General features: G+C 50.1%; 1 non-coding gene across 1 annotated transcript; it reads right to left on the bottom strand.

Moving 5' to 3' along the window:
• Positions 1-797: 797 nt before the first annotated feature.
• On the bottom strand, positions 798-870 carry TRNAQ-CUG. Its single transcript has one exon. It is a non-coding gene; the product is annotated as a tRNA-Gln (tRNA).
• Positions 871-9,793: the final 8,923 nt, after the last annotated feature.

Here is a 9,793-nt window from a genome sequence, read left to right on the forward strand (position 1 = left end):
TATAATTTAACTTATACAAACTATGAATATGCTCCCTCAGACTTAACCACCCGCCTTTCACACACTCCCTGCTTCTCACTCTCTGGGCTGGGAACAAGCCACCGGCATGTGCGTCCATTGGATTATTTTTATTTAATTACTTCTCATTGTTAAATTATTTATGTTTTTTAAATTTCATTGCAGTGCATTTTCTTCCTGCCACTGTCACCTGGCAGCTAAGGGATGTGAGATTCTCCTCCATTGCGTTTCTGCCCACGGAAAAAGAAGAGACCCCACACTTCAGTACCTTTGGAAATAAAAGCAACCTGGAAACAAACCAGCTGTCTCCTCAGTGTGCAGTTTGTGTCTCTTTTGGTGCAGTTGATGTGTGTGCAGCATGTGTGGTGGACAGGGGCACTGTGTGCTCACATGGGAATTCACCATCCTTGGTGCAGGATTTGACTTGTTCTGGGAGTGAACATAGCACTTGTGGAGTTTCAGGCACAGGCTGCATGACCCCCTCCATTTATCTTTGGTGCAGATACAGCCCAGGCAGCACTAGTGCAACCTCCTCTCCTGCTGCCCTCCACCATCATCTGCACAGCCCACCTGTCAGGGCAGGAGGGGAATGTCTCAGATGGGACTACCCTGGGATGGGGAGGTGTGGTTGCATCCATTAGGTCACCAGACTGAGCCTTCTAATATCCTTTGGTGATTGTTCCCAAGATCCAGGACTTTGTGCTCAAACATCTCCCAGCTTCCTTGTTTAATATAAAGGCCAAGGTTTCCTTGCAATATACAGGAAGAAAGTAGATTTTCACCCCAGATGGGACTTGAACCCACAATCTCTGGCTTCAGAAGCCAATGCCTTATCCATTAGGCCACTGGGGCCCTGATGTACAGCTACTGAAGAGATGGAAATTCCCTCTCATAAATGCACATTCCTCGCATTTGCTTCAACACCAAATAGCCCCTTTATGTGCCTTACAGAAATGTCTGCATCCCCTGGCAGCGAGGCAACTGGGCAGGTTGCTGACACAATTACAACCCAGAATACAAAGTGTACAGTGCTGACTATATATAGTTTTATTACAAATATTTACACTGTAAAATATAAAGTACTATAGTGCAATCTCTTTATCATTAAAGTGCAACTTGCATATGTAGATTTTTTTTTGTTGCATAAGTGCACTCAAAAGAAAACAATGTAAAACTTTAGAGTCCAGTCAGTCCTACTTCGGGTTCAGCCAATCGCTGAGACAAACAAGTTTGTTTACATTTACTGGAGATAGTGCTGCCCGTGTCTTATATACGTCACCTAAAAGTGAGAACAGGCTCTCTCATGGCACTTTTGTAGCCAGCGTTGCAAGGTATTAACGTGCCAGATATGCTAACATCCATATGCCTTCATACTTCAACCACCATTCCAGAGGACATGCTTCCATGCTGATAATGCTCGTTAAAAAAATAACGTGTTAATTTGTGACTGAAGACCTTGATGAAGAACTGTATGTCTCCTGCTCCATGGTTCTATCCGCATTCTGCCATATATTTCATTTTATGGCAGTCTTGGGTGATGACCCAGCACATGTTGTTCACTTTAAGAACACTTTCACTGCAAATTTGACAAAACGCAAAGAAGGTATAACGTGAGATTTCTAGAGACAGCTACAGCGCTCAGCCAAAGTTTAAGAATCTGAAGAGCCTTCCAAAATCCAAGAGGGACGAGGTGTGAAACGTTGTCAGAAGTCCTCAAAGAGCAACACTCTGATGCAGACACTACAGAACCTGAACCACTAGACAGGAAAATCAATCTTCGGTTGGTGGCATCGTTATCGAGCAGTACCTGTCATCAGCATGGAAGCATGTCCCTGGCCTCTGATTGCTAGCAGCTCGGAGAGGAGAACAGGGGCTGGACCTCTCCATGGCCGCCTGGTCTGCTCACTCCCTCTGAAGCCCATAGCCAGGGCCAGCCTTTGGGGTGGGTGCCACCAGGGAATTGCCCAGGGGTACCATGGTCAAGGGCGGTGCTGTACGGTAGCAGAGAGGTGTGTGCTGCTGGTGTAAAGTCAGAAACTGCTCCCGGCTGGCAGGGAGTGCTGCTTGGGGTGGTGCCCAGATTTCTCCCTGCTCCCTCCCGGCATAGGAGCATGGGGGGAGGGAGGGGAAGAGAAGGGGGAGATAGCGGTGATGAGCGGATACTGCTCCCCCCAATGTTCCTCCGTGCCCCCCTCTCACAGCCCCCTAGCGATGTGCGGAGGAGCAGTGTTCAGGGGCGGCGGGGGGAGCGAGCAGCAATGCCAGCTACTCTGTGCATCCAGGTCAGTTTCCCCAAGTGGGCACAGGAGGGTGCAGGGGTTAGGGAAAGGGGCACAGTGCAGGGATTACGGGTGCGGGAGGAGGCAGGGGTTAGGGGAACTGGAGGGCACAGGGTTAGGGGTGCAGAGCTTCAGGGTTGGGTGCCAGAGGGGGAGCAGGGATTAGGGGACAGTAGCACAGACCCCACCTACTCCTCCTGCTTTCTCCTGACACCAGCACCACCCTTCCCAGCATCGCCTCATGGCAGCATCTGCTTCCGGACTCGCACCAGAAACGGGAAGTCTGGGCCCTGCCTGGCAGCGGCTGTCAGGAAATGGAAGCAGGAGACACGACCACTCCCATGGTGCTGTGGGGCCTGTCCTGGCTGGTGGGAGATGGAGGCAGTGGATACTACCACTCCCATGGTGCCATAGGGTTTTCAGGTGGGGTGCCTCCCCCCCTGGGTTGGGCTCCAGGGGAGGTTTGGCATCTTAAGAGACTGGGGGGGGGGGTTGCTTGGAGGAGGTTTGAGGACCAACAGCGAAGGGGAAGTTGGACACTGGCCAGAATACCAGGGAGACAAGGCAGGTGAGGTGATACCTGTTACTGGACCAGCTTTGGAGCCACACAGGGTCTTCTTCATGCAGGGAAAGGTGCTCAGAGCATCACAGTTCAATAGAAGGTGGAACGCTCTGCCCTGAACACCAGACATTCCCCTGCTTCCTGGAACGGGGGGGCCTGTCCCCATTGTCCTGTAAACAGCCCCACCATGTACCCCAGAGGTGGCTGCATCTTAGCACCAAGACACCAGTGGTCACTGCTCCAGAGGAGATGGTACATACAGGCCACTGCCCTACGTGGCCCCACACATTACTGCCCCAAGAGATGAGGTACACACAGGCTACTACTCAAACTGGGCACCTGGGGTCACTGCAGCAATGGTTGTGGGGGATACATGCAGGGCACTGCCGCACATGGCCACCAGGGGCCACTGCTGCAATGGTGGTGGTTTGGGTCAGGCGGGATGATAAACAGGCCACTGACAGAAGTGGCCACTACCACAATGGTGTGGGGAGAGAGGAGGAGATATCAATAGGGCACTGCCACACCAGGGCACCACAGGGAGGTCACTGCTCCAATTAGTAGAGATACACATCGGGTAGTGCCCCAACTGGGGGCCCTACCCCAGAGAGAGAGGGGGCTGGGGAGAGAAGAGGAAATCAAAGGCCACTGCCTCACTTAGCCACCAGGGGTCACTACCTAAATAGGGGGGGACAAACACACAGGGCACTGCCCCACCTGACCAACAGGGGTCACTGCCCCAATTGGGGGATATACAGAGGGTATTGCCCCACAGAGATGCCAGGGATCAGTGCCTGCCATACCTGGCTCAGGGGTAGAAGGGATAGGGTGACCAGATGTCCCAATTTTATAGGGACAGTCCCAATATTTGGGGCTTTTTCTTATGCAGGTGCCTATTACCCTCCACCCCGTCCCGATTCTTCACACTTTCTATCTGGTCACCCTGGGGGGCAGGGGCAGGGAGAGAGGGGGCTACACACAGGGCACTGCCATACTTGGCCACCAGTGCACATCCCTAGTGGGGGAGTGACACACACCAGGAGCAGGGCTCACTGCCACAAAGGGGTTGGAAGATACTGAGGGCACTGCCTGACACGGCGACCCAGGCACCCTGCCACCTTGGGGGAGGTGAAAAACACACCTCAGGCACTGATTCTTCTGGCTACCAGTGGTCACTGGCCCAAGGCAGGGGTTGGGGGGACTAAATACACAGGGGACTGCCCCACTGGGACAACACGAGTCACCGAGATGAGAGTGGGATATGCAGAGGGCACTGCCCCAATGGCTCATATACATACAGGGCGCTGCCTCACCTACCCACCAGCGCTCACAGGCACAATGGCAATGGTGGGGTCACATAGGCAACTGCCCTCAGTGGCCAGCAGGGGTCGCTGCAGCAATGCTAGGGGGGATACATGCCAGGCATTGCTGCCCCTCACCACCAGGAGTCACTGCTCCTACAAGGAGGCCCCCTACAGGACACTCTCGTGCCTGGCCAGCAGGGGTCACTATCACTGGGGAGGGGCTATGGGGAAGCAGAGAAAGAGCAACTAACTGCAGTGGGGAAAATCGTCATCTACCGGGGAGAAAGAACGGACTCCGCTAGGACATCGCACCAACACCGGCCAGGCTGGATACCAGCAATTCGGGGCTGGAGCAGCTCCAGCTAGAGGCTGGGCGGAGGCAGGTGACCTCGGTCTCTGTGCTGAGCAGGATGCGTTGGCAGCGAGGAGGGACAGGGAACCCCCCAGCCAGGGTCTTGCTGCCCAAGGAGGGGGAGATCTGTGGCAGTTTTGGAGTAGCTGGTTCAGCAGCCGTGAGCCGCATGCTTGTCCCCGCCTGAGCTCTCCAGGAGCACATAACACACAGGTGTACACTGGATGTAGGCACCAGTGTAACGACAGGGCCAGACTCTGCTGAGTGCTGCCTGCGAGAGACAGGGGCAGAGTCAGACGGGCAGATGGGGGCAGGAGATGATAGGGCCAGCGGCCATGAGCTGAACCCATCACAAGTCCAGCCTGTGACGTCACCATCCGTCCCTGCAGCTCTCCATCTGTCCCGCTGTCCGTCCAACTCTCAACCCCCATCCGTCCCCAATGTATGCCACACACCCCCCTTCACCCATCTGCCTCACACACTCATCTATTTCCTCATGCATCCTGCTGTCCCTCTGATTGTCCCTGCAGTGCCCAGCACAAGGAGGCATAGTGGACCCTGAGTGAGGCTTTTGGGTGATGCAGTAATGGAGCTAGCGGGTGATAAGGAGGGTTCTGGGAATCTCTAATCCCAGCCCCACTTCTCCTGTGCCCAAAGCCATGACCACGAGCCCACCCTCTCAGTCTCAGACCCCACAGCCCCAAAGACATGACTGGCCACTCATGCTGTGACCCAGTTACACCAATGAGGTCTCCCGAAGATAGAGGGTTGGAAGAGCAACCCCTTATCCTGGCAGGCAGGACACATCCTTTCCAATATGGCAGAGACCTTGCCCGGGGGCAGATGGATCCAGCTGAGCCCATAGGAGACTGGGGGAGGGGGAGCAGAGGAAGAGGATGCAGGCAACTGAACATGACAGGTGTCCATGAAAGGAGAGAGAGAGTTTGAGTGTAAGTTGGCCAACATAGAGAAACCTCGGAGGAAGAAAGAAACTCAGAACAGGGAGTCACCCTCATGGATCCAACTTTCTGCTAGGGAGCACACACCACTCCTGGCCAGAGATGATCAGCCCTCGCAAATGGCAACATCATCTCCCTTGAAGCCACAGCTAGTCTGGAAACCCACACCCAGGTAACGGGAAGTCCCTGCCTGGAGCCAGGAGGACTGTGACCAGAGCCCTTCTCAAACCAGATACATATCTCACCGACAGAGACAGCTACTCTGATCCCAGCTGGGCAGGTCTTGCCTGGCATCAACAGGATTCACGCAGTCACTGCTCTCGCTCACTTTCCATCTCACCTCAGGGCTGGACTCCGTCCCCGCGATTTATTTTCTCTTGGTATGAAACACAACACAAAAGAAAAAGCAACAGTGGCGAGGCTCCTCTTCTCACTACTCCCACACCCCAGGGCTCCGGCTTCAACCCTCCTCCCATTCTGCCATCACAGCTACAATTAGAAATCTGCAGCCTGGGCTCAGACCTGGTTGTCTCCCCAATCCTTGGCGCTGTCCAGCACGTCTCCCTCCACAGAAGTCACCTGGCCTCGTCTTAGACTCCATCTTCATATTGCTCTTCTCCTTCCCAGAGCTCCTGCTCTGCCCCTCAGGCCTGTCTGTGCTCAGCTCTGCAGGCAGAGGGGAAGGTGTTAGGCCTGAATAAAGATGTAGCACAAAAACCAGTTATGTCAATCTGACTGAAGTCAGCATGTTTCATAAAGCCCTGGGAAAAAGTGAGATACGAAAGGGAGGTGCATTCCTCAAGTTACCAGCTGCGTTAACTCCTGTCTTCCAGTGTCTGGTGCTTGGCAACTATGCTGATAAGAAAGTTGCTGGGGCATCACAACTTGCTTACATTATAAAGAAAGACAGATGTGCTTTGTTATTAGGGTTTGTTACTAACCAAAAGGGGGTGGGATATGGGTTGTGTGAAGTGAATAATTTATGACGTAATAAAACTGTCTATATAAGCTAATACTAAGCTGTAAAGGGGGGGCTGGTTCTTTTCGGATACGAGCAGTTCTTTACTGATACGTGCACTTATCAATAAAGAACTTTTGTTTTGGACCTTGCTGGTGTTGTCTGTAACTCTGCGGTCAGACAACGAACTTCGCTGTTGGGGTTCGAGTCCCCGACATCTTTGGCGACTCCGGTCGGGACTTTGTCTGACTCTCCGGCGGGGGATCAGACTCTGAGGCAACGCAGCGCGCATCCTCTGATTTAGAGGAGCCTTGCCTGGTAATCTGATCTCTGCGTCGGCGATAAGGCGAGTTCTGTGAACCAGCTGAAGCTCGTAGAAATCCAGCAACATCCACCTACCCGTTGAGTAGGGTTAAGGTTGCCTGGGTTAGAGTCCCAGTGCAGATTGTCGGGGTTAGAGTCCCTGACAACTTAGGTCTGGGTTAGAGTCCCAGTCCAGGTCTGGGTTAGAGTCCCAGTCCAGGTTTGCACAGTATCCAAGTAGTCTGGGTTAGAGTCCCAGCCTGGGTTTGAGTCCCAGTCCAGGTGTTCGAGTCCCCTGGAGAGGTAAGTGAGCGCTCGACGCGGGAGGTGGGGGTTAGAGTCCCTTTACCTCGACGCGGGGAAGGGGGGTTAGAGTCCCCTTATCAAATGGAACAAGTTGGCAGTAAGTGCCTGGGGGACGCCCCATTGTCTCTAATACTTAAAGATTGAAAGAAGATTTCTGGAACCAGGTAGCTTTTGGAGCTGTATGTTTAAAGCTGTATGGAGAGCTCTTGTAAAAATCCCCCAGCATATGCCCCAGAGCCACACTGGGAGGAAGACTGTCCGTGGGGACGTCTGTCTCTCTTGGGCTCACGCCATCTGAATTTATTGACTGTGCAGCAAGATATGATGCATCGTGGTAATAGGAAATAATGGCCTTGGTGTGTGTGTGTGTGTGTGTGGAAAATGGGGGAGGGATAGTCTAAATATTCCACCTCACCCCCTAAGGGTACCCAGCATGTTACATGTACGTACATTATGGTCTTAAAACCTGCAGGTATTTAAAGAATTGGAATCTTTACACGCGTGAAAATCTATCTAAACAATGTCCATTAGAAGGTACCTTCAATCTAGATAAGATCATATATCTCAAAGGAGCTTTTAATCACCAAAGTAAAGCCTCTGACACAGTGTGAGCAATTTGTCTAGGAACGGGTTAATTTGAAATTCAGCTTGCCTTGGTGAAACTGGAGAAGCCACGGGCTGGAATCTGAACTGGACTCTCTAAACGAGACACTGCAGGAGATTCCAGGGTGTAAAAAACAGCTCTCCCAAGAGCAGAAGCATGTTGGAAATTCTGGACAAGCTGTATACAGGATAATCTCCCGTCTGCCTATTCCCTTTCTCTGAACGTTATACAGACGTGGCCAGTTTGGACATGTGTGAGTATTAAAGTGGCTTAAGGGTTAAAGTATTCATGTTCTTCCTGAGTAATGTGGGCGCGTTCCCAACACTCTTCATTGTTGTTTTATTATTTTTAATTAAGCTTTAAAATTTGATTATATGGTGTGTTCCCCCAACGTCCTGCAGTAGATAAATTGGTAACAAATTTGTCACAGTTTGGTGAGCAATTGAGAATAGGGGAGCCCTATAGAATTTACACCATCTATCTGTTTTACCTTTGTTTTGTGTTTCTTTTGTTTGGTACTTTTGGTGTTATATGTTGAGGATTGCATGATTAAAGGTGAGCCTACTCTCAGCTGCAGTAAGTCTGAGAACTGGAGAGGGGTTTAGCATTTTTCTCTCCACCCTGGTTGACCGGAAGGGTGGCAGGTGGATCTGCCCCCAGTCGTAGCAGGACTGGGCAATAGAGTGGTTGGAGAAAAGGGCCGAGATGTGTACTTGATAACTAGAATTGAGCAATTAAGAGCATGGATCATGAACCAGGTGGCAACTCAAACCTGCGCCAGGGCAAGTTGCAGGCCTTGAGACAGGATTTCCAGTTAGAAAAGGAAGCCCTGGCTAAGCAAGTACCAGTCCTTCAGGGACTTGTTAAAATTTAACCATTTGTGCTCAGCATATGTCGTAACAGCAGTGTGTTTGCTACAAGAGGAAATTGAATAGTTCAACGCCAGTGGGCCATGTGTTTTGCCCAGGTGGCAAGTCTCACAGGGGAGGACTCGAGTAGTTTTGTGAGTAGAAATGTTTTAGGGAAAGGACCAGAAGGGTGGGGGCTACTTAAAAAGCCCACCCTCCTAGCTAACTGGTAGTGCAATACGTTGGTACCCATGGAAAGAAACGGTTCAGAAAAAAAAAAAAAAAAAGGATCGGGCCCAGGCGGCCAGGCAACAGACAGAGAGCTTGGAGAACAGGTTGGAAACTTTTAGAGTGTAGTGAAAAAACAAGAACAGGGTAAGTAAGTATACGCATAGGGGTTCATATACTCAGAAGAATATTTGGAATGGTGATCTGAGTTGGTAAGTGGTTGTTGAAAGGACAAGCAAGTGATTTAAGGCACAGTGAAAAGTTAACTCTATAGTTGCTGGAGGGAACAACAGTTGAACTTTGTAAACGTACTAAAGTAAAAAGTTCTTGGTGTCTTTGAAATGTTTGTAAATAAATTCAGGCAAAGAAATTATTAGATTGCAATCATTTGGCTATGAACAATTTTGTTAAATTAGCTGAAGAATGTATCCAGTGCTATGTAATTAAAATTGTATTAGGCTCTAAGAGCACTGTGAGTGATGATGTTTTCTTTCAGTGTTTACCAGCAGGAGTTACAAGTAAAAAGTGAGCCAGCAAGCATCTGTATTAATGCAAATTATCTAATTAATATGGGGTAATTCCCTTGTTTTGCCTAAAATCAACAAAAGTCTTTGTATATTTTTAGTAATGATTGCCTGCCCAGAAGGGGTAGACTTCTGTTTCTGTCTTTCAGATAATCAGAGAACACTGATGACGGACTGAACAGCATTCACCGTACCATGATTTGCTGGCACAGTACAAATTCTGTTTTGTGGTCTATGTTCTGTCTTGTGGTGTTCGTCCTGTGGCCAAAATTGATGTGTTTAATATTTTTAAGGGATGGTCTGATTTAAAATCAAGCAGCAGTGTTGGATTACAATGCAGATATTTGTTTTGTTCAACTTAGAATACAAAGTGTTTGGATGCATCAGAAAAATGTGATATACTAAAGTCTTATACATTTTCTTAAGTAAGAGAAAGATACTACATTGGCCAAAACTTTTAATTGACAATTGTTATTGAAATTTGCATATTAACAGTCTTTGAAAGCAAGGGCATGGAAAGTTAACCCACTCCCCATATTGTACATGGG

The sequence above is a fragment of the Mauremys reevesii genome, unplaced genomic scaffold (assembly GCF_016161935.1).
Source record: "Mauremys reevesii isolate NIE-2019 unplaced genomic scaffold, ASM1616193v1 Contig93, whole genome shotgun sequence".
Taxonomy (NCBI): domain Eukaryota; kingdom Metazoa; phylum Chordata; order Testudines; family Geoemydidae; genus Mauremys; species Mauremys reevesii.